This window comes from Camelus bactrianus, chromosome 14, assembly GCF_048773025.1.
Source record: "Camelus bactrianus isolate YW-2024 breed Bactrian camel chromosome 14, ASM4877302v1, whole genome shotgun sequence".
Lineage (NCBI taxonomy): Eukaryota > Metazoa > Chordata > Mammalia > Artiodactyla > Camelidae > Camelus > Camelus bactrianus.
The window spans coordinates 6766762-6792413 of NC_133552.1; positions in this window are offsets into that span (position 1 = coordinate 6766762).

Sequence of the window (25652 nt, forward strand, 5' to 3'; positions counted from 1 at the left end):
AGTCAAGGCTATGACAGCTAAATGAATTCCTCAGTAGCTTAGTGCAGTTGCCTCTAGGAACATTAATGATCTAATTAAAGCAATCTTTCTAATTATTGCTATTAGTCCCTTTTCCTTGTAAGCACTGTTCAGTACACTGTTACACTCTGACCGCAGACTCCCTGTCAGCATGGGCCATCCTCTCTTTCAATGTCACCTGTGGTGCCTCTTTATAGTCACTTCTGCCAGGGCTTTTTGCTCTGGGGTACAAAACTACACTAATCTGACAGCCAACCAGGGTCCTCTTTTCCATCTGGCCAGTACTGTGTTAGTATAATCTTCAGCTTTTTGACTCAAAACTGGGTTTTTTGACAGCTGGGTGTTCAACAGCTGGTGTCTTCTGGCTAACAAGAAAATTAAAATGACTGACAAAACACATCAATCAGCCATTCTACAGGTACCTAAATATGCATGACTTGTTGGCTATGACACACGTGCCCAACCTCCTCTGAGGAGAACAAGCCTCCCCTACATGAGCTCCTGCTCCCACGGTCAGGCCAGGCCCCCACGGTGGCTGTGGACAGTGGCGGTATGGCTACTCTTTATGGCAGAACCGCTAAGGGGATGTGCTTGTTTGTTTCTCAAGCAAAAAATAACAATCCTGAAGCCCTGTAACTCATAAGAAGTTACATCACTAAATTTTGGATTACTTCACTAAACTTTACATATCAATTTGTCTCAAAATAACCCTATGACTTAAAACCAATAGGACCATTTAAATAGCAACACTTTCAGGGTAGGATCTATTAGAATTCCTAATGTTTCTCTTTGCTTCCTATTGCTTATTTACAGTCAGGAAGTATTTATTTGCTGCATGCAAAGCAAGACATTGGAAGCCTTTCAAATTTAGCATGTAGCTTAATGCTTCCCATTAGCCATTATTATTGTTTTGTTTATGTGCACTTTGACTCTCCCCTCACGAATTATTTTCAAATTTTGTGTATTTTGCTACTTGCTTTTTTTAATTTTGACTGGCATATTTACTTTGTCCAGAGTGTTATATAAAAATCCATTAACAGACATTGTACATTATGACTGGCTTCTTAGGGACCAGCACTCTCTGAAAAGCAAAGTTATTTGCATTTATAGTATACATAAAAGACTAGGATTTTATTCATCAGTCCATTTGTTGCATTTATATTTATTGATGTCCATTTATTTATCTTTAACCATATGGTTTTATACTACTTGCCCAGAACTGTTAGAATACTGCTGTATCCACAGATTATGATTTTTATGTTGGTTCTAATAAACTGAATATAATATTTTATGAGTAAAATAATGTTTCTCCTACAAAACCACAATAAAGTCACTTTCAATTGTTAAGCATGATTAAAAAACACTTAATTTCCTTCAAAAAGTTCTTCATCAAATCTAGAAGTGTCTTGGAGTCAGATTTATCTTATGTCTATTCAGTATGTATAAAAACAAACGCTTCTTTTGTTGAATATTTATCTAATATCTTCTGGGTAATCGTCTCTGAGACACAACTCTGCTTTAAATGCCGTGGAGCTCAGACCTCTTTCCAGCACATCTTAAGAACTGACACTTGGAAATTCACAGCACTACATGCCTGTGTGAAGTGTTCCCAGCTGCACAGGTCCCTCTTTGCGTTTTATCATCAGGGTTTCCACCACTGTTTTATTAACTAGATATCTCACTGCAGGAATGATACAGTTGTAATTTTCAAATTTTAAGTAAATCCACGTGTGAGACATTAACCAACAAAGTGTAAGAGGGTCTTTTATCCAGGAAATTTTGGTCACAGTCTGACTGGAGTTCTTAAGTAGCTGCAAGGTGTGATGTTGACTTTCATTTAGTAATTTTTTAAAAATCCCAGTTTAAATTTAGTTTCACTTAGCATATTTTTGTGTTTCTTTAAAACCATTTTTACTTTTGGTTCAAATTCAGGCACATTCAGAAAGGGAAAAAAGAGGTTTGCATTTTATGATGGTTTAACATAGTGTGGAAATGTTTAATGTCTTTGTAACTTGAGATTTATACCACTATCTAATTCCAGAAGAGATTCAAGGTGGTACATGGAGATGTTGACTTTGCTTTTATCTGGGTGCCTTAAAATGTAATTTATGCTAGTTGTTTTATCCCATGTATTTGCCACCTCTTGGCATTTGGTGATTAATGTCTGTAAGTGGAACAAAACTTACACTGCGGGTATAAAACATCCTCCTGTCTATGAGGTCTTGGCAAGCACTGAGACAACTGCAAGAGGAAATAATCTGAAATGTACACTAAGTGCAAAAGAGCTGAAGGGCTATTTTAATCTTAAAGATGAACTCAGACTGAAAGATAAAATCACTTCCTACTGGGCATTTCCATCAGGAAACCACAGAGCTGGTCCCAACGCAGCCTAGTACTGAACCCAGCTTGTGGTCAAGAGGTGGCAGCAAGACACTTCAGACGGGCAATGCGGCAATCTGCCATTAGACCGAGAGGCAAAGTCCATGGCAAGGAGACTAATGTTAGACAGAAGCAGTGAGACAGAGAATCAGGTCAGGCTGGAGAACGTTCTGGATGACCTCAGGACTGCCAGGAAGCAGGAGAAGGAGCACGCTGGGTCAGGGCACACCAGGAGTCCAAAAGGGTCAGAGACAGAGTCAGCCTTCCTGAGGGAGGGCAGATCCTTTCAGAACAACCTGTGTTTCTGGACTTCTGGTGTGTTCCAGGTGGTGCAGGAAGTCTGCTGCCCTGAGAAACCCAAGTGACGTAAAGTCCTAGGAATGTGGCCAGCTCTCTGAGGAAAGCCAAATCCTTCTTCTTTGAGAGTCCTTTCTTCCCATGGCTCACTAAAACCAAAATGTACCTTAAAGTCTCTGGGCCTCAGTTTTCTCATCTGTAAGATGCGGGTGTTGAACTAGAAAATCCCTACTGTATCTTCCAGATCTGTTTCTATGGAAACAAAACAAAATAAATAACTGAGACAGGAAAAAAATCAAAAGAAATTGTTACACAAGACAGGAGAGGAGGTAGAATTTTCTGAAGAGGTGAAAGTTGCTAATGGGCAGAAAGAAAGCTTGGCCAAAGCACGGGAGTACAGTAGACCAGACACGGGCAAGGATGGGAGGTATGCCTCCAGAGGCAACGTCCACACTCTGCTCTGGCATCACAGGGGGGCCAGGAGGAGGTGGGGCTCAGCCTGAAGCCACCTAAGGTCAAGTTCCAAACGAAACTGCCCAATGCAACCACTGCTAACAGCATCCTTTTCCTGGCGAGAGGCAGTGCCTACACTAATCATCTCTGTTACACATGTTATGGGATATTTGGGGCCATGAAGCATCCTAGGAGTGGCCCTTTCACAAACTATTTAAAACTGAGACTCGTCTGGAAGATCTAAGATGAATGGACACCAGAGCAGGGTAGATGCCACACAAACCACTGGACAGGAGAAAGGCATACACGTAATTCCTTCCTGACCAGAGAGGCCTGTAGACGAGGTCTTTCTGAGTGACGTGAGATTAGAACGATGAGGTGCCAAGCACTGAGAAGTAAGTTTTATTTATTTTATTTTCCTGTTTTACAACCACAAAGACAGCTGAGAAGAGAAGCATAATGTTGGCTGATGGCTTATTTTAGTGATTAAAATGAGAAGGCCGATAAGGAGATGAAAGACTTGTACACACGGCTAAGCGCCCCTCGGATCACGCCTAACAAGTCAAGTTCATTTGGGCAAACACAGAAAAAAAGTAAACCTTGAACTTAGTCCAAGATTTAGAATGAATTTAAAGAAAAAAAATCAATCAGCCACACTCATTTTTCATAACTTCGGTGTCATATTAAGAATATTTTGACATACCTAAGCTTCTGTAAGTTAAAACAACCGTTTTGAGCAGCCACCTTATTTTAGCTTCCTCAAATACTGATACAATGTCAAGACAGAACCAAGATCTTGAATGCAATGATCAAGACTTCCTATTTGAAAGAGGGTAATTTTCCACTTAATAATTTTAATCGAATGGTCTTTCACTGCATTTGGTTCAGGTTACAGAATTCATAGGCTCAGTATTTAAAAACAGGTTTCTTTTTGATGTTGGTTTTTCTTATTTAAGTGTCACAATCCACTAAAAACTGCAGTTTGTTAATTTTCCTTATTTCTTCACTTTTCCTCTTCACTGCTCCATTTTACATCCACTGTTTTCAAAATCCTATTTTTTTCAGTGATGCCTTAATTTCTTACTGCTTGCCACTTTTTGAATATTACGGCATTTTGACGATTTTGTTCTCACCGGTTTGATGTACTTCTTTGCTCCTGTATCTTAGCCCTGTGTTGAAAGCTCCATGTCCTTTCATAAAACGTCATTTGGGAAAATTAGGCTTTGATATTTTCCAACTCTTTTATTTTTTTCTTTAACATTTCTTGCTACCTCATGTTTTTAGAATGGTACTTTTGCCAAATCTCAAGTGTTGCCAAAAGAAGTCAATCAACATCTTCTCTAGACTTTATCTTGGAAATAAAAAGATAATAAATTTCCCCATGCGAAAAAAAGGGAACATAAGATCGTTCTTGTGTTCATCATGGTCAATTCAGATTTTGGATTTGAAAATAATGTTTCAACACAAGGGGAATTTATGAACAAAAGGCTATAAAGAAAATACTCAAGAATTACTTTTTATAATTAGTTATATGATACAGAAGAACAGTCACGTGATAGCCAGATTTTACAGAAATACTTTTTTACTGGCTTAGCCTATACAAAACTTCTGACATTTAAAATAATACTGTCTTGTCTGAAGGGTGAAAGCAGAACATCCTTAACTGTATTAAGACAAACGTGAGCTTTTTATTCTATTTACATACCTCCTGTCTGCTCATAGACGTCAGCAAAAATAATTACTAAAATGCATATTGAAAGAATAGGTATCCTGATATATGAAATTCCCACATCTTCTGTGAGAACATCTCCTTTGGTTTTGCGTCCTTGGAAAAGCCTTTACAAGTAACCTAGGTCTTGGAATGAAGGCTGAGGTGAAATCCAACTAACTGCATAGTAACAACGTTAATGAGAAGGGGTCTGCTTATTTTTCCCTCTGCAGTGTCGTCATTTTAACACCAGGAGTTTCAAAGCAATTTCTTTTTTCATTATGAGCTCCCAGAAGCTATAAAATTGGATATAAGCAATGGGGAAGATTTATTATCAAAGTTATGTATGGACTTGCCTATTCCAAGAGACCTGATACAGTCAGATACCACAGTGATGTTCTTGGACAATTATCTTGGAAATTTTTTGTTCGTTTTGTATAAAATCAACACTTTATCATCTATCCAAATATGTTACAGCCTGGCAAAAACAGCCTTAGAAATATTTCCATCGTTAGTAACTACCTATAACTACTTGAAAGTTCTTAGTGCCTCTAAGATCTCCCACTCCAGTCTTCTCTTTATATTTTATTTTAAAAATAATATTGTCTCCTTTTAAATTGTGTTTTTAAAGTAATATAGGAATATATTCTCTCTCAGAAAAATTCAGACATTATGAATTAAGCTTGTGTTCCTCAACCTTTCACTTCTAGTCCTGGTTCCCTTCCTAGAGTTAATCACTGTTATCCATTTATTGTGTATAATTCCAGACCTTTTATTTCTTCTGTGTTTTCTTATCTGTATCTGTATCTATAGTCATATAGTGACCCACTGGGTACTATAAGCATCATGACAAATGTGTCTACCCACTTTTCAGGGATATTTTGTATTGCCTCTAAAATATAAAAAGAAAACTAAACAACTGAAAATAATGTTTAAGACTAGTAAATTTAATGTTGTCAAACTCAGTATTCATTAACAAGTCATAAATACTTGAAAACAATAGGAAGGTTAGATTCTCCTTATGTCACAAATGTTCTCAAATATGAATAATTACTGAAAAATCACAGCTAGCTGCAAATTAAATTAATTATAACCAAATCTTTTCAAAAGCAAAATCACAAAAGGTCTTCCTATTTTTGCAACAAAAATTTGTATTTAATTTAAGAAATACGTTCCAGGTTAGGGGGAGTAGTGCCTTCAAAATTTAAGATTGACTAGAGCCTATAAACTTCTTGAAACAGTCCAGTACAAATATATAGCATTATCTAGTATAAGTATTTTTCTAAGTTGCTTTTATTCATTCAAATGGCTTAGAGATTTTCAACATGAGTAGATCCATATCCACCCGCTTGCCCTGTAATTGAGTAGTAACATTTCACAATGCCAGCTGGTAAGTGGAGGGTATGGCCATGTGGGTTATCTGTGGAAACCACTGGATAAAGTTGGTACTTAAAGACTATGAAGTATAAATAAAATTAAGAACTATGTAAAAATAAAAGCCCCCCAAAAAGGCAGATATCATAGCACAAAACAGGAAGCCTAGAGGGGGCGAAATAATGGCATGGATGGTAACTCACTCACTCATTCTCTCAGTAAGTGCTGTTGAGATTCTAGCACGCGCTCCTCACTGCGCCAGGCAGTGGGGATTCAGCGCCCAGCACACTCTGTCTAGCACTATATATACATATATATCACCACCATGTAAAGTGGTCCCATCTTTACGGAGTTTATAGCCTCACAGGAGAGACGTTACACAATAATACATGATGGCTTCTTACAGGGCAAGTAGAGCGTGTCCTAACTTACTTTACGGGTTCAGCAAGGTCCCTCTAAGGAAGGGAAATTTAAGTGGAGGTGGGGGAATGAGTAGGGTTTTGCCCAGTCACGTGGAGGTGTCAATCTGGACTGGGGGTAGAAATGGCATTACAGGCCCAGCACATGGGAAAGCCTATAAGCAAGAGGGAAGATGGCCACATATATAAGGAGGTAAACAGGAAAGGAGGCAGGGAAGCTGGGCAGATGTCACAGTCTGGAGGGCTTTGAAAGCCAGGTAGGGAGTTGAGTCTTACATCTAAAGGCAATGGACAGTCATTAAAGGGTTTTGAGCAGGTCTGTGGCCTGGCAAAAGCTGTCTCCTAGCAACAGAACTAGAGTGACTGTGTGATGGTGATTGGAGAGACGCAAACCTAGAGCAGGGAGACCAGCGTGGAGATTGTCTCAATAATCCAGACAAGAGACGAAGATCTGGACTAGGGGGAATGAGAAAAGCTCACTTATTCAAGAGACAGTAAGAGGCAGAACTGGGAAGAGTGGTGGTGGAGAGTGAGAGATGACGCCTGAATTTCTGACTTCAGAGATGAGAACCAGAGTGGACCAGAAATCATATTTTACCCTGACTCATTAAGGTTTTTACCCATTCCTTAGTGAGGGTACACTAGAGAATGGTATCAGAATCTGGTTCTTCGTATGTTAGAATGAGTAGTAAAGAGTACATACTTTCACCCTAGAACAAAGTTGGTCATTTTCGATAATTTATTTTTGTTGTTGCTGTCATCTTAAAGGATACCCTGCACTGTGTAGCTAAGTTTGGGTCCCCCACCTTACAATCAATAGTTATTTAAATCTTGGGAGTAAGCAAACTATGTGAGGACTGTTACGGAATTCTGACTTAAGGAGGTTTATTTCTATTTGGCTAAGTTCTGTGTTTCAACGTGACATGTGTAAACTTCTATGACTCTCATTACAGTCCTCTAAACTTGGAAGGGCAGATACTATCCGCTTCCCTTTACAAAAGAGAAAGTTTAAGTGATGTACATAAAGTAAGGTGGACCCAGAATATCTGACTCAAGTTTTGAGAATTCTTTCTAGTTTAACGCTCTCCCATCCCCAGCTCAACTCAAAAGCTGGAAAAGGCCCAGCTGGGAGAGGAAGGGCTGCTGTGGGCGGCTAAAGCAGGGAGGCCAGGAGGAAGAGCGGGAAGCACTCCGGTCAGGGGAGAGAAACCGAGAGACTGAGTCCCGGTGCAACTGTTTTACCAGAAGTTCCCTGGGCCTGTGCTGAAACCACACAGCTTCATTTGTCAAATGACATCCAAATGGGATGAGAGATTGCATGGAAATGTTTGAAATAATTACGTTTTTCACTCTGAGGAGCAGTGTACCTTAAGTGTCTAATCTTGAAAATGGGTATCTCTGAGCACTTGGGGGCAGGACTGAGGTAAGAGCTGAGTCTGGGAGTCCACACAGTTCCTCAGCACAGGACAGGAGCTCAGGCTTCTGGGTGGTGACACCTGCTTGCTGTACCGCCAGCTGGACATGAGACAGTCTCCAAGCTCCCCTCCAGGGGACGCTAATTCTGAGAGCCAGCTTCCTTCACTTCACACGCGAAAAAATGTGAACAAAATGCCGTTTTAGGCCCATGTACACATTTGCAAGGCAGTTTGATGAAATTCTGGTCACAAAGCTCGGGGTATGTGTGTGTGTGTGTGGGTGTGGGTATGTGTCGCTTGAGTTTTTGGATTTTTGTTTTGGTTGTTTTGATTTTTTTTTAAATATGGCTACTCATACAAGTGAGAGATTGACTAGCATTCTCTAGTGGAAAACTGACTGTTCTGGCTTCATGAGGGCATGGCCTGCTGTGTAAGAAATAAGCGATATACTGCGTTTTCCAAATGAAATCATTTTGTGAAAAGGTCTTTTCTTGTGCACATGCTCCTCAGTATTATGTACAAAAGATCGCAGTCAAATGACAACACTACTATTTTAAGAACTGTCTAAATATGTAGGCAAAGTAGAATCTGTAAATTTATGAAAAGCAGCTCCCCTCATCCTAGTCCTCCCCCTTTTGATTTCTTTGGAGACATTTCAGAGAGGCTTGGTGATAATTTTGCTTGGAGAGCATTTCATGGTCAATTTAGAGTGCATAAATCTTGTTGTTTAAAAATGTCAAGCCAATTACTGCCTTCTGAAGCTGCAGAGCCTGCCAGCAGGACACATTTGTGCTCTCTCTTCTTGGCCCCCGTAGGTCCCAGATTAGAATAAAGTGCCTGGCCCACCTGGCTCTCATGGTGGCACAGCGTTTGGAGACACATGATGCTACGTCCCACAGGAGTCCCAGACAGGAAAGACAGGGAAGACTGGGTTCTATGATACATACAGAGGTGCCTTGATGTGTTTCTTTGATTCTAAACCAGAAGTCTGGGAACTGGCAGCCTCTGCCCACAGAAAGATACATTTTGTCCACACAGTGTTTTTCTTTTAAAAAAGAATGAATCACCAGTAATTCAATATTGTGATATTTTATATTAAAATCTAGATTTCAGCTTCTCTAGAAAAATCCGAAGATCTAGTGACACTGGGTTTCCACCCCTATTTGGCAACAACCAGCTGTGGAGATGAGGCCTATGCTCTACCCTTTGCCACATTCCTCACAGTTATTAGCATGATGTTCTAATGACTGTGCTTGCACTGTTGTGCTGATTTCTCACACCAGACTGGCTTTGCTCATTTACCTTCCCTGCTCCCATCCACAGGCAATTAAATTTGTGACTTCTGTTCTAGTATACTTTATTTAAAAACTTTGTTTTGGCTTTAACTGTCTTGCTTTAAGCAAACAAGAAATAAGTCCCTGTCCTGTAGACTTTACACATAAGCTGGAAAAAAGGCATAACCATTCATTCATTTAACATTTCTCAAGCACTTGCTGTGTTCGAGGCATTGGGCTAGACCCTGGGATGTGACAAAAAATAATCCCAGTCCTTGCCCTCATGATTGTACAGTCCAATTATAATTTCATTATTATAATATGATAAATATAGTTCAATTATAAAAATGGTAAATATTTGCTATGAGAAAGTAAATAGTTGCTACAGGAAAGTGGAAAATGAATCTTTATATAAAACAACCAAGGAAACTTTCCAAAATATAAGACATGCTCTTTGCTCTTGGAGTGAGTGGATGATGTGATGCTCTGAAGTATACTGATGCTGCACAACTGAAAAATGTCGGTCAAGAATCACCTGGAATATTTGTTTCCTGAGATCAGAACTCAAACTGTTAAGCTGTAACGAACCATCCTTTGGTGACTGCGAAGTCATCTCATGATGTCACTGGACCTCAAAATTGTCTTCAGGAATATCAGGCTTCACTGCTCATTGTTTCGTCTCATTGGGAAAGTCACTTAATCTCTCTGGGCCTCACCGTCTCCTTCTGTAAATAATCTCCAGGGCCTCTTTCAGCACTCAGATCCTATGATTTATGAATGAAAGGGCTAAAAACACATGTTAAAGCATTTAGAGTAATGACAGGGTGCCAAAGAAGCTCTGAGGAATGGGTTAAGTTTTGTAAGGTGAGCTTTTAAAGTCTGAACCCAAATGGACTTGAAGATTTAGTTTTAATGGAGAGAACTTGAGAGTATACTAGGTTGGAGATGAGAAATATAGGCAAAGACACAAAATATTGTCCATAATAATAAAGAAATAGCCAAACCACAGGGCACAGCTGATGAGAGGGTTGGCACCAGGGAAGAGCAAGACAGAAACTCAGAGGGCTCAAGTGAGGCCTGTAAATTGAAGGTCTTAGATCCTAAGGTAGAGAACTTAGTCTTGATACAATGAGAAAGATTAAAAACAGAGTTCTAAGATTATTATTTGGACAATTATCTAGACCAGGCTACTGCTTTCTCACCACACCTCTCAACATCACTGACTACTTTCAGAGCCACCTGACATCTGGGCAGAGCCTTCTGAGTTCTTATACAACAAAGGTCTATAGCCATCAGGTCATAAAGGACTTAGTCACAGCCTAAAATCAACTGAGCAGAAATACATAAAACTGTGATTGAAATAAAATTATAATTATAAATTATACAGAAGAGCTAATATCTATCCTTCCTAGGTAATTTGCCATTGCCAGACACTCTTCCCCTCCTCCCATGTTAAGAAAATACAAGAATATGTAAACAACAGATGAAAGAAGAAGCAGTAGAGTTAACTGATTTTCAGGTTCTCTGACTTGAAACACAATCTACCTGGTTATTTGTAAGTGGCAGCTGGGGCATCATTTTCCTGGACTTAAGAAGTTTGAGATTCAGTTTTCCAAAGTCTCTCACCTCTTTTAAAATTGAAAAATGAAAAACAGAATAGCAATCTTCCATGCTGGCAGAGTAGAACTGGGGGCATAAGCACCCCCCCAAAAAAAAGATTTCCAAATTAAGATGTTTTAAAACACAAAGGATATAACAGGATCCCTGGCTACATCAGCAAGTGTTCCAAAGCACAAACCTGAACAATTGTGACTTTCTTCAGTCTTTGCTATATCTTCAGAAGCAATTTTGTTTAATTATTCTATGTCTTCTGAATCTGAAGATCATTAACTCATCAGGATGCTAGCCATCAAAAGCAAACTCAAAAATAAACTAAATTTGGAAATTCTTTGGAAAAATACCTAGGGCCTAGGATATGTACTGTTGCTCTCATTTTGAGAAATGTCTTTGTAAGTTTTTCTTTATCTTAAGGAATGAAGTGAATCTCATCTCAGCTTTGCAGACAGTCCAGAGTATACTTAACTCATGGTAACATCTCAAAGCAAAGGAAAAGGCAAGTCACCTTAAGGTTTCAAAGAACCTAGAGAGATTTTGGTGTGAAAATGGAAGATAAACGACAGGAATTTTTGTCTGAACACACATCTGAATTGTTTGGAGCACTGTTTTGATACTTTGAAAATATTTACGATGTGGGTGGTACAAAAACAATCATTTTATCAGGGTTAAAGTAGGGACAGTTGCTCTAAGCATAATTGCTTTGTGCCACTGAAAAATGGAGGTGCATGGCATTAAAACACTGAGATAAGGGAACTTCTGTTTAAAGAATTCTACTTTTCATTCCATCCTCTGTATCATCTGTAAAATAATCTTTTTTAAAAAGTTACAATCAGAGCATGCCCCTCCTGCTCTTGCTAAAAATGTTCAGTGATTTCCTATTACCTACACCTAATCTCTCTCCAGAACCTTCAACTTCCCCGCTCCAGTTACAATCACCACAACAATCTTTTTACTCCTGTGACATAAAGTGAGGATTACCCCTAATTTCACGAGTCCTTCAGTTATTATATCTAAGTGGTCCTCTAGATTGAAACACCATGAATGCAGTGGAAACCATGGCAACACATTGATTTGAAAAAAAAAAATGCTTACTTTTCTATTTTGTCATCCTTTAGGAAAGCTATCGCTTTTGGTCTGATGAACCCGCTCATTTTCACTGGAAGCATCCCCCTCTTTTTGTAAGCTTGCTCAGCAACTGCAACAGTTAACTGTCCTGATCGCTGTATTCCTAAAGTCTCTGAGCTTCTATTACAACAACTGAGTGTGACTGTAATTATGCCAGAGTATGTTGGTTCCTCCAGTGCACTCTGAGATCTGTGAGACCTGTTTTATACAGCTTTGTGTCTTCAGTGCCTGAAATATAGTCTGTATTTAACAAATGTCTGTTAAAAAAAAAAGGAATTAATAAAACAATGGTGAATCGTTTTATAAAATGAAGAGCTCTTTTTGTGATGCAAATAACCACGTCCTGACCCATTTGGTTTACAAGTTTGGCATCTGTCTGCTAGGTTTCTGTTATTTTTGGTACAACATATGTCATGTGGCTTCAGAGAGTGCATGAGGAAAAACTACTCAGGCATTCCCACACTTGATACAGTGATTTATCTACTGGACTGTCAACAATGACTAAGGAAAGTGGTGGGGAAAGAAAAAGTAAGAAAATCTCAGGTTTCAATATATTTTGTTACTAATTTTCAACCACTGTGGGTTTTCTTTTATTTTTTATTGTTGATTTCCTTTTTTAAAAAAACCAGATTGGAAAAATATGAAATAAAATTGTCTGGTGTGTCTCCTTCCCCAACCCTAGAAGAGGTAACATGACCCAGAGGCTGGCGGCACTTTGGGGAAGGAAGTCCTTGCTTAGCCATTCGAGTGCCGGCCGTCAAATCCTCTCGAGGTGTCCTCTTCAGTGGTTCGGATTTAGCTGACAACTCCTGAAGAAACACCTCAAACTTCCCTCCTTCTAGGAGGCCTCCTTTGATGAACAACTTAGTGCCAAGGTTCCCAGTTTGAACAAATCTGTATTTTGTTTGTTGTTATTTTGCTTTGTAAACATTCTTCAGCATCTCATGCATCTGTGCAAGACTCCTCATTATAATGAAATCTTCCTCAGGGACACGTGTATGTGCTCTGTTCATTTGATATCCTCTTTTCACACCCAAAGGCACTCAGCACAGGATTCCTCTAATGTAGACAGATAAGTATGTACATCTGTAGGGCATATTTGCCATGTCCTCAACTTTCTCATCCCCTAACCCCCAGAAAAGTGATATATGGAATATTTAATTCAGATGATTTCTTTTTTTCATTTAGAACATGTTGTAATATCTCTTAAAATTAACTGGAAGTCCCAAACTGCCAAAAATAAAATCCTATGATGTTGCGTCTCAAAACCAGGAGAGAACAAATGTTGTGTGAAACCAGGAAGCCTGAGTAATAATAGTACTCTGCCACTGCACTGTCACAGAATTGATGGAAAGATTATTTAAGCAGAACGGAAGTATGCTTTGGAAAGAGCAAGCCACTACCTTTGAAGCGTCCTCATTTCCTTTCATGTGTTGTACAGGACACACGTACTCAGAGGTGTGCTGGCAAACTGGCTCTCCAGGCAAAAAAGACACCAGTGTGTACCATTCACTGATGTCTGTGGTGTAAAAACTCCCACCATTACTGATTTCAAGCTATCAATGGATTGATGACCAGTCTGCAAAATTCTTGACTATTTAACAATTGGTTCTTTTTTTTTTAATTATTATTGAGGTACAGTCAGTTTACAACGTTGTGTCAATTTCTGGTATACAGCACAATTCTTCAGTCATACATGAATACACATATATTCATTTTCACATTGTTTTTCACCATAAGCTACTACAGGATATTAAATATATTTCCCTGTGACATATAGGATAAACCTGTTTATCTATTTTATATATACCAGTCAGTATCTGCAAATCTCAAACTCCCAGTTTATCCCTTCCCTTTCCCCTCCCCCCTGACAACCACAAGTCTGTGTTCTATGTCTGTGAGTCTATTTCTGTTTTATATATAAGTTCATTTAACAATTGGTTCTTGACACAGGCCGACTTCAGCCCACTACTGCATATTCCTGGACTCAGGTCAAATTTTAGATTAGGTCATTGTAAAAGAAGACGCTAATTCCTAAATCAGCTGTTTTCAACGTGAGAAAGTGAAGATGACTCCTAACCCTCACATAAGTCCTTCTATTGTTAGATCTATTTGATCTTCTAGGTTTGGATACCACAAATGCAGGGGACGCCTGACAATAAAAATTAATACATTGTTTTTAAAATATTTGCTTATCTTCCTATTTTGCAGCAGCTAACAAAATAAGATTTTTGTAGCTACCCAGTTATAACTCTGTGGCTGCAGGAATCTCTTCCCAGCTAATTATTCTGTACCCTAAGTTAAGTACAGAAAAAAAATGATAGCTATTATTATTATAGCTAATGCTTAATGAATGCTTATGATGTGCCAGGCACTTGATGTGTATTAATTCATCTATTCCTCACAACCACCTCATGCAGATGTGTAATTATTATTCCCCATGACACACAGCAGGAAATGGAAGCTCAGTGTACAGCAGCCAAAGGGACTGGGATGCAATCCTAGGCAGCTTGGTGTCAGCTGGGGCTCTTAACCATTAAAGGTTAGTAGCTCCCCTTTCTTCAACATCTTTAAAACTATTCTCCCCGTAGGAATAGCTAGATGCATTTATCACAACGTGGTTATGTTCCAGATCCTCCTTTGGCTTTGCAGCAGGAAGCTGACTTGAAAAATTCTACTCATTAAGAGAGGAAGCTAATAGGTTTCTATTAATGGCTCAGATATGTTCACTTCATCATCTAATCTTGATTTGGACTATTTTTCCCACATAGTAATTGCAGATTCCCCTGTGCTGAATATGTAGCAGGGCAGAGTGTTTTTCTCTAAAATCAAGGAAATAAACAGAATGACACAACCCTACAGCATAAACTATCTGTATAATGCCTCTGTATCTCACCCTGAGTGTAAGGTTTTTGTTACTTATATTTTGATTTTCGTATTATTGTGAATTTCTTGCAAACTGAATTTTACAGATTTTTCTTTAGCTACACCAAGACCAAGAGAAGAAGAAAGTAAACATTAAGTGTTCAGGAAATTGGGAAGGAGGATCACGGTGGAGATCTAGGGGGAAAGTCTGGTTCTTAATGAATCGTGCTTTACAGAGTAGAGGTGCAGAGGAGTGTGGGTTAGAGATAACTCTTACAACAGAGCAAAAGTTATGAAAGGCTGAGCTGCAGTTCTGTTCTCCCATGGAAACAACTGAGAGAAACTAATTAAACAGACTATGTAAGAGACATTAACTTTTATTAACTGCTACAGGGGAAGAATTCTACTGTGCAAAGCTGTTTATTGCCCTGGTATCCCACGCCCTGTTTGGAACCTCCCTGTGTAAAAATGGAAGGAGTTGGGAAGGCTGAGGCTCAAGGAGGCCCATAGGAGGCTCCAACCCCCTGCAAATTTCAGGAAGAAAAAACAAGAGAAGGGAGGTGGGGATAGGAGGAAAGGGAAGGCAAAGAAGAAAGAAAAAGTATTTTTTTTATAGTTTTAGGAAATAAGTTTCTTTATAGATCTTATTCTGTACTGTATTCAAGAGATCTTAGGAAAATTTTTAGTTTCCTACGGTAAACAGAGTGAAAGATGAGATCTTCTCGAAAGACAGCATGTTCTGAGGAAAGGAAAGGAATCATCCCCTGCTAGAGCACTACTCCTGTGACAGTCTTGGGAAGAGCACTGCAAGTCTCTCACCCTCTCCTGTTTAAGGCCAGCTGCTCCTGAACAAGGGAAGAACAGGCACACGGAATAACTCCGTAACATCTTCTCAGTCTTGACACAAAGAAGTTCTTTATTAATGCATTGAAATGAATTCTAACTTTAGTAATTCAAATGCCTTTATCGCAACAAACATTTACGGACTGGGAATATAGTTGCTCCTCAAAGACAAACACCTGACCAAGTGAATAGGCTCTGCAATTTGAAAGCAGGAAAAGAAGCAGACTCAGAGACACAGAGAACAAACTAGCAGTCACCAGTGGGGAGAGGGAAGTGGGAGGGGCAATATAGAGGTAGGAGAAAAATAGAGTTATTAAGGGATTATATGAAATAGTGTCTGAAACTTTTGAAAATCGTAAAGCACTACAGAATTTAAAGAATCCTTCGTTCAAAAAAATTTTAAAAAGGAGATTTGTACTCTAAAATTATTTTGTGGTATGATCAAAAGAGATGTGTCCTTGAATGGACTCCATGTGTGCTTCACTACAGTAGACATGGTTAAAGAAAAAACCTGAAAGGTATCTGTGAAAGACTGTACATCCAAGTGTCACGGCCAAGGTGATGGCAGCCAAAAGTGATGTAACTGAATTTAACAGATGGACATCTGCTTTAGAGGTTATTCTCAGAGTCATCCTGTTTTATATCAAGTGACTCAGGCATAGAAGAAATGCAGAATAAATATTCTAACCCCAAGGGTATAAGCGTTCTAGCCTCATAACCTTCAGGATAAGTGACACTGATCAGGACACATGCTTCTCTGAGTCTCAGTTTCCTTGTTTGCTAACAAAACAAAGTATGATTTGGTTATGAACATGAGCTTTGAGGGCAGACACAGTTGAAGTCTGGCTTATGACATACTAATGATTTAAATACAGATTCATTATCTAACTGAATTCTTTTTAAATATTTTTTAATGAATTGTTTTTACTTTTGCTTGTAAGCTGTGAAATGAGAATTATAAAACTGCATACCTCATAGAGTTGTTAGATTTAAGTAATTTAATCTATTTGAAGCACTCAGACTCAATTCCTGGATAAACTGCCCATAAGTGTTACTGTTATTATTATTAACTCGAGTTTTTAGTGTATTGTCACAATATCTAAAGATTAGCTATAATAATAATAACAACAACAACAAAATACAAAAATAAACACTCATTAGAGGTGATCAATAGCAAGAGCCTGGGTAGTTACTGAGGCTATTTTTCCTTACCCATCCCATTTATAAAATGTTGGAATCAAATGGTCTTAACGAAGTAACCTCAATGCTAACATACACATATGCTCATGCACTTAAGGAGAAGAGGCAGCTTGTGGTGGGCCTTTCTAGCGCTCACCATTCTGAGCTCTTCTTTACTCCTTGGACTACATGTCTCTATATGAAGACTCTATTTCCAGCTACCTAGCAGTTAGGTGGGGACATGTGACTTGTTCTATCCAATGACAGGCGAGTAGAAATATGTTGTCATTTTGGTTAGAGGCAGACTGTCTGGGTCTGCCTCCCTCACGCTGGATGATGGAACCGGAGGATCTAAGCAGCTTGGATCAGTGAATCACTGCATGGGAACAGCTGACGTGGAGAGTCAGCCACACCCAGGGTGAACTTTGTATGAGTGAAAACTTCTACTGTGTAAGGCACTGACATAATGGGGCTGTTTGTTACAGCTGCATGGCCTAGCCAGTCCTCATTAATATATTATAAAGCTCAAAGGGGTTACTCTTTTTTTTTCATACCTTAAATTCAGAGCATTAAGTAGCTATATAAGACAAGGTTCACCAAGTACTGGAAAGCTTAGACTAAAATCCTCTTCCTGGATTTCCTTCTACTATATTGCTCTGTGTATTGCTATTCTAGACTCCCAAACCTAATTTGCAGGACTACTGTAAAGAAAACAGGCAAGGTAAGCAAAGTGCCTAGCACAAGACCTATCCCATGGTCCTTAATTTAAAAAATAGTAACTAATGTTTAGATTCCCTATTTTCAAAAATCTATTTTAGATTGTTCCATGCTTTTGCCTGTGCCAAATATGATGATTAATGACCTTCAATTCTGAACCACCATTAAACTAGGAATTGATAATCTATCTCAATTTGGGAGCAATTACATATTTATAGCTTAGATTGCTGGCAAGGAATCTATACTTCACTCCATTTGTATCTATTTAACATAAGAGAAATGCCTATCCATTTTTCAAACAATGACAGAAAATTCACTCACATTTTACGCCTCTAGAAACTGTGAGAATTTATAAAAGCAGAAGCCAAATTCCTGGGAATTCTTTTATCATCATCCCTTCCTGGTCTTATTCCTCGATAGACCACGCATCTCCTCTAATATTCCGTATCCTCACCAGTACCCTTTTTCTTATTCCTCTTGTCGTTCGAAAGAAGCATTATCACATCACTGTAAATTCCTTTTGGCATACCTACAATAACATCTGGTGCTGGCATAATTCAAGGACATCAGAAGGCATTCAAGCTATTAATACAAAATAGTTCCTTCAGTTTAGAAGGGGCCTTAGAAGCTATCCAATTCAGAGTCCTAAATTCTCATCCAAACAAATGCCTCAAAATTGCCTGTGGTGCTTCTAAAAAATGTGGATTCTTAACCACCCCTTCCCAACCAAGTTTCAGTTCCTATTTGGTTTTGGAATCACCTTTACAAACCTCTCTGAAAGATTTTTTCCACTATTTTATACATATTATTCTCAGTGTGACACTATTACCCATTTTATTAGCTATTTGTTCCTTTATCTACAGCTTCACATCACCTATCGAGATGATAAAAAAAGAGCGTTCAATTTTATTCCTAATATGTTGAACTGGAGAGGGACCCCTACCCATGACAGAATCAGAGACACAGAGAGATATTATTATGCCATAGAGATGTCCCTACAGATTTTCACTGGTAATGCTTATTGAGTAAATAATACTTGTTATGCAAACAACATTTTTCACTTTTAATAGTCACTAAGTCCTACTTTTGAAATTGATAGTAGCCATGTGTTAAAATTAAGGTCAATGCTAAGGCATTTTGCAAAATTTTATTACAATTGTTTTTTTAAAACTGAAAGAATCCTCCAAAGTTGAATTATAGGTAGTTCCTTAGAAATTCAACATTTACAATGATGTGATAATGCTTCTTTTCAAAAGAATTGTAGGTAGTTCCTTAGAAATTCAACAGAAGCAAGTAGGCTAAAGTGAAAATATTTACTGCAGCCTTATTCATAACAGCACCAAACTAGAAACAAACCAAGTGTCATTAACAGGAGAATAAATAAGCAAATTGTTGTATATTCAAACACTGGAATACTATTCAGGCCAGGATAGTACTGGAACTAATGGTATACGCAAGGACATGGCTAAATCTCAAAAGCATATGTGGGTAATGTAAGCCTAAATCCATTTGTATCTCTTCTAAGAAGAGGTAAAATAATTTCTGGGGATAGAAGCAAAGAAGTTTTGCCTTGGTATGAGGAAGATTATATGGAAAGAGGCCCGGGACACTTTTCTTGGATAATGGGAAAATTCTGCATCTTGATTTTGGATAGACTTACATAAGGATGAACATTTCTTAACACTCACTGAACTAGACACTAAAGATCTGTGTGCTGTATGTAAATTACACCTCAACAACAACAATATATTACACTCATTAATATATATGCACCCAATATAGGAGCACCTAAGTACATAAAACAATTACTAACAGAGATAAAGGGGGATATTGATGGGAATACAATCATAGTCGTAGATTTTAACACCGCATTAACATCACTAGACAGATCTTCCAGACAGAAAATAAATAAGGCAACGGAGAAACTAAATAATACAATAGAAAAATTAGACTTGGTGGATATTTTCAGAGCATTACACGCCCCCCAAAAATAGGATATACATTCTTTTCAAGTGCACATGGAACATTTTCTAGGACTGATCATGTACTTGGGCACAAAAGAAGCCTCAACAATTTTAAGAAGATAGAAATTATCTCAAGCATCTTTACTGACTACAATGCCATGAAACTAGAAATCAACTACAGAGAAACAAAGGAGAAAAAAAGGAAAGCATGGAGATTAAACAACATGCTATTAAAAAACCAATGGGTCAATGATCGAATCAAAGTTGAAATTAAAAAATACCTTGACACAAATGAAAATGAAAACACAACCACACAAAATTTATGGGACACAGCAAAGGCAGTGCTAAGAGGGAAGTTTACAGCGATACAGGCCTTCCTCAAAAAAGAAGAATAATCTCAAATAAACAATCTAACCCACCAGCTAAAAGTATTAGAAAAAGAAGAGCAAAAACACCCAAAAGTCAGCAGAAGAAAGGAAATAATAAAGATCAGGGAGGAAATAAGTAAAATAGAGCTTAAAAAAACCATAGAAAACAATCAATCAAATCAAAAGCTGGTTTTTTGAAAAAGTAAATAAAATCGACAAACCTCTGGCCAAACTCACAAAGAAGAAAAGAGAGAGCACAAATAAGCAAAATAAGAAAGGAAAATGGAGAAATTACAACAAATAACATAGAAATACAGAATATTATATGAGAATATTATGAAAAACTATATGGAATCAAAATGGATAACTTACAGGAGATGGACAAATTTCTGGAAACATACAGTCCACCAAGACTGAACCAAGAAGAAACTGACCACTTGAACAAACTGATCACTAGAAATGAAATTGAATTAGCAATAAAAAACCTCCCTACAAATAAAAGTCCAGGACCAGATGGCTTCACTGGGGAATTCTACCAAACATACAAAGAAGAACTCCTACCAGTCCTTCTCAAACTCTTCCAGAGGACTGAAAGGGAGGGAATACTCCCAAACTCATTCTATGAAGCCACCATCACCCTGATACCAAAACCAGGCAAAGACACTACCAAAAAAGAGAATTATAGGCCAATATCACTGATGAACACAGATGCAAAAATCCTCACCAAAATTTTAGCAAATAGAATCCAACAGCAGATAAAAAAGACTATACATCATGACCAAGTGGGATTCATCCAGGGACACAAGGGTGGTTCAACATATGCAAATCAATCAACGTAATACATCACATCAACAAGAGAAAGGACAAAAACCACATGATCATCTCAATCGATGCAGAAAAAGCATTTGATAAAATTCAACACCCATTTATGATAAAAACTCTCACCAAAGTGGGTATAGAGGGAACATATCTCAACATAATAAAAGCTATATATGACAAACCTACAGCCAGCATAGTATTCAACGGTGAAAAACTCAAAAGCTTCCTACTAAAATCTGGGACAAGACAAGGATGCCCACTATCACCACTCCTATTCAACACAGTCTTGGAAGCCCTAGCCACAGCAGTCAAGCAAGAGAGAGAAATAAAAGGGATCCAAACTGGAAAAGAAGAGGTAAAAGTGTCAGTATATGCCAACGACATGTTACTGTATATAGAAAACCCTAAAAGGTCCACACTAAAACTACTAGAAATAATCGAAGAATTCAGCAAGGTAGCAGGTTACAAGATTAACGTTCAAAAATCAGTTGCATTTCTTTACATTAATGATGAATCAACAGAAAAAGAAAGTAAAGAAACAATCCCCTTTAAAATAGCACCCAAAGTAATAAAATACCTAGGAATAAATCTAACCAAGGAAGTGAAAGAATTATACACAGACAACTATAAGCCATTGATGAAGGAAATCAAAGAAGACTTTAAAAATGGACAGATATCCCATGCTCTTGGATCGGAAGAATCAATACTGTTAAAATGGTCACACTGCCCAAGGCACTCTACAGATTTAATGCAATCCCTATCAAATTATCCAGGACATATTTCGCAGAACTAGAACAAATCATAATAAAATTTATATGGAACCACAAAAGACCTAGAATTGCCAAAGCATTACTGAAGAAAAAGAAAGAGGCTGGAGGAATAACTCTCCCAGACTTCAGACAGTACTATAGAGCTACAGTACTATAGAGCTACAGTCATCAAGACAGCATAGTATTGGTACAAAAACAGACATATAGACCAATGGAACAGAATAGAGAGCCCAGACATGAACCCACAAACTTTTGGTCAACTAATCTTTGACAAAGGAGGCAAGAATATACAATGGAATAAACACTTCAGCAAATGGTGTTGGGAAAACTGGACAGCAGCATGTAAATCAATGGAGCTAGAACACTCCCTTACACCATACACAAAAATAAACTCAAAATGGATCAAAGACTTAAACATAAGACAAGATACAATAAACCTCTTAGAAGAAAACATAGGCAAAACATCATCTGACATACATCTCAAAAATGTTCTCCTAGGACAGTCTACCCAAGCAATAGAAATAAAAGCAAGAATAAACAAATGGGATCTAATTAAACTTGCAAGCTTCTGCACAGGAAAGGAAACTATAAATAAAACAAAAAGACAGCCTACGGAATGGGAGAAAATTTTTGCAAATGAAACCAACAAAGGCTTGATCTCCAGAATATATAAGCAGCTCATATGACTTAATAAGAAAAAAACAAACAACTCAATCCAAAAATGGGCAGAAGACCTAAACAAGCAATTCTCCAAGGAAGAAATACAAATGATCGATAGGCCTATGAAAAAATGTTCAATATCACTAATTATCAGAGAAATGCAAATCAAACTACAATAAGGTATATCACCTCCCACCGGTCAGAATGGCCATCATTCAAAAATCCACTAATGACAAATGCTGGAGAGGCTGTGGAGAATAGGAACCTTCCTACACTGCTGGTGGGAATGTAGTTTGGTACAGCCACTGTGGAAAACAGTATGGAGATTCCTCAAAAGACTAGGAATAGACTTACCATATGACCCAGGAATCCTGCTCCGGGGCATATATCCAGAAGGAACCCTACTTCAGGATGACACCTGCACCCCAATGTTTATAGCAGCACTATTTACAATAGCCAATACATGGAAACAGCCTAAATGTCCATCAACAGATGACTGGATAAAGAAGAAGTGGTATATTTATACAATGGAATACTATACAGCCAAAAAAACCAACAACATAACGCCATTTGCAGCAACATGGATGTTCCTGGAGAATGTCATTCTAAGTGAAGTAAGCCAGAAGGAGAAAGAAAAATACCATATGACATCGCTCATATGTAGAATCTAAAAAAACCAAAAAACATAAATACAAACAGAAACAGACTCATAAAGATTGAATACAAACTTGTGGTTGCCAAGGCGGCGGGGGGTGGGAAGGGACAGACTGGGATTTCAAAATGTAGAATAGATAAACAAGATTATACTGCATAGCACAGGGAAATATATACAAGATCTTATGGTAGCTCACAGAGAAAAAAATGTGACAATGAATATACACACGTTCATGTATAACTGAAAAATTGTGCTCTACACTGGAATTTGACACAACATTGTAAAATGATTATAACTCAATTAAAAATGTCAAAACAACAACAACAGCAGCAAATACAGTAGCACATGCAAATTTGGAAAAGCCTGTTTTTGTGAGTTCAGTTTTGTATATCCAGAAGTGGGGTGGCTGGATCAGACGGTAGTCCTATTTTTTTGAGGAACCTCCATACTGTTTTCCATGGTGGCTGCACCAATTTATATTCCCACCAACAGTGTACAAGGGTTCCCTTTTCTCCACATCATCACCAATACTTGTTAGCTCTTATCTTTTTGATAATAGTCATTATAACAAGTATAAGGTGATATTTCTTTGTGGTTTTGATTGGCATTTCTCTAATGATTAATGATGTTGAGCACCTTTTTATGTACCTGTTGGCCATGTGTATGTCCCCTTTGGAAAAATTTTCAGTTCCTCTGCCTATATTATAATAGGATTGTTTGGTTTTTTGCTGCTGAGCTGTATGAGTTCCTTACATATTTTGGATATTAACCCCCTTATCAGATACATGGTTTATGAATATTTTTCCCTATTCCATAGGTTACCTTTTCATTTTGTTGATGGTCTTTGCTATGCAGAAGCTTTTTAGTTTGAGGTAGTCCCACTTGCTGATTTCTGCTTTTGTTGCCTATCAAATCCAAAATATTATCAAGACCAAGGTCAAGGAACTGTTTATTTGTGTTTTGTTCTAGAAGTTTTACAGTTTCAGGTATTACATTCAAGCCTTAAACTATGTTGAGATTGGGAGGGTGGTGCTGCTGCATATGCTCTGAGGCTGGGCTGGGCTGCTAGCCTGCGTTCAAGTGGGCCACTAACTGGGCTCTGTACTCATTTCTGGTCAGGCAGGGTGATAGGCTGCATCCCCTGGTAGGCTGGTGCCACTAGTTGGATTCTAAGATTGGACAGGGCTGTGGGCTCTGTTCCATAAGTGCTCTTGATTGGTTGGGACTTCAGGGTTTTATGTTATACAATCAGGTAGGACTCCAAGCTGTCCCCAAAGTGGGTGGGGCCACAGGCTGGGCCAGGCCATCTTGTAGGCCATTGACTGTGCTCTACTGTTGGGCAGCTTCCTTTCAGCCTTTTTGGTCAGACTGGCCCACCGGTATGCTCTGTGATTGAGTAGGGTCACTGGCTGGGCTCCCTACAGGCTATGTTCAGCAATTGGCAAGATCCTATGCTTGGCTTCACTGCTGAGTAGGATTGTTGGCTGGGTTCCACAGCTGGGTGATATCACTGGCTGGGCTCTGAGGCTGCTCAAGGCCACTGTTCAGGCTGCCTGGGTACGCAGAGCCAGAGGCTGTGTTCAGCAACTGGGCAGGGCTGCTGGCTTGGAAGCCTGCCTAGGCAGGACAGGCCATAGGATGTACTCCATGGTTGCTGAGTGTGAATAATACTTCAATAAACATGCATGTGTAGGTATTTCTTCAAGATACAGATTTCAAGTGCTTAAAATATATATCCAGGAGTAGAACTGCTGGATCACTCCAGCAATTTAATTTTTTGAGGAACTACCAGATTATTTTCCATGACTGTACATTCCTACTAACAGTATGTAAGGGTTCTCTTTTCTCTACAGCTTTGCCAACATTTTGATAATAGTCATCCTAACAGGTGTGAGTTGACCTCTCTACCTTGTTGTGATTTTGTTTTGCATTTCCCAGAGGATTAGTGATGTTGAGCATCTTTAACTGTACCTATTGGCCATTTATAAGTCTTTTTGGAAAAATGCCTCTCTAGGTCCTTTGCTCATTTTTAAATTGGATTATTTGCTTTTCTGACATTGAATTGTATGAGTTATTTATATACTTGGGATATCAACCCCTTGTCATATATATAGTTTGTGAATATTTTCTCCCACTTGGTAAACTGCCTTTTCAGTTTACTGATTGTGTCCTTTACTGTGAAGAAGCTCTTCAGTCTGATAAAGTTCCATTTGTTTATTTTAGCTTTTTTTGATTGTGCTTTTGGTGTCTTATCCAAGAAATCATTGCCAAGACCAATGTCAAGTATCTTTTTCCCTATGTTTCATTCTTCAGTTTTACAGTTTCATGTCTTAGATTTGAGTCTTTAACTCATTTTGAGTTAATTTTTGTGAGTGGTGTAAGACAGGGGTCCAGTTTCATTCTTTTGCATGTGGATATCCAGTTTATCAATATCATTTATTAAAGGGAGTATTGTTTACCCGCTGTGTGTTCTTGACACTTGCCAAAAATTAGCTGACTATAATGTGTGGGTTTATGTTTGGACTCTATTCTGTTCCACTGTTCTATGTGCCTGTTTTTACGCCAGTACAATACTGTTTTACTACTGTGGCTTTGTAATATAGTTTGAAATCAGGAACATGATGCCTCCAGCTTTGTTCTTCTTTCTCTGGATTGCTTTGACTATTTGGTTTTCTCTTTCTTTCTCTTTTTTTTTTTTTTTACAGTTTCATATAAATTTTAGGATAGTTTGTC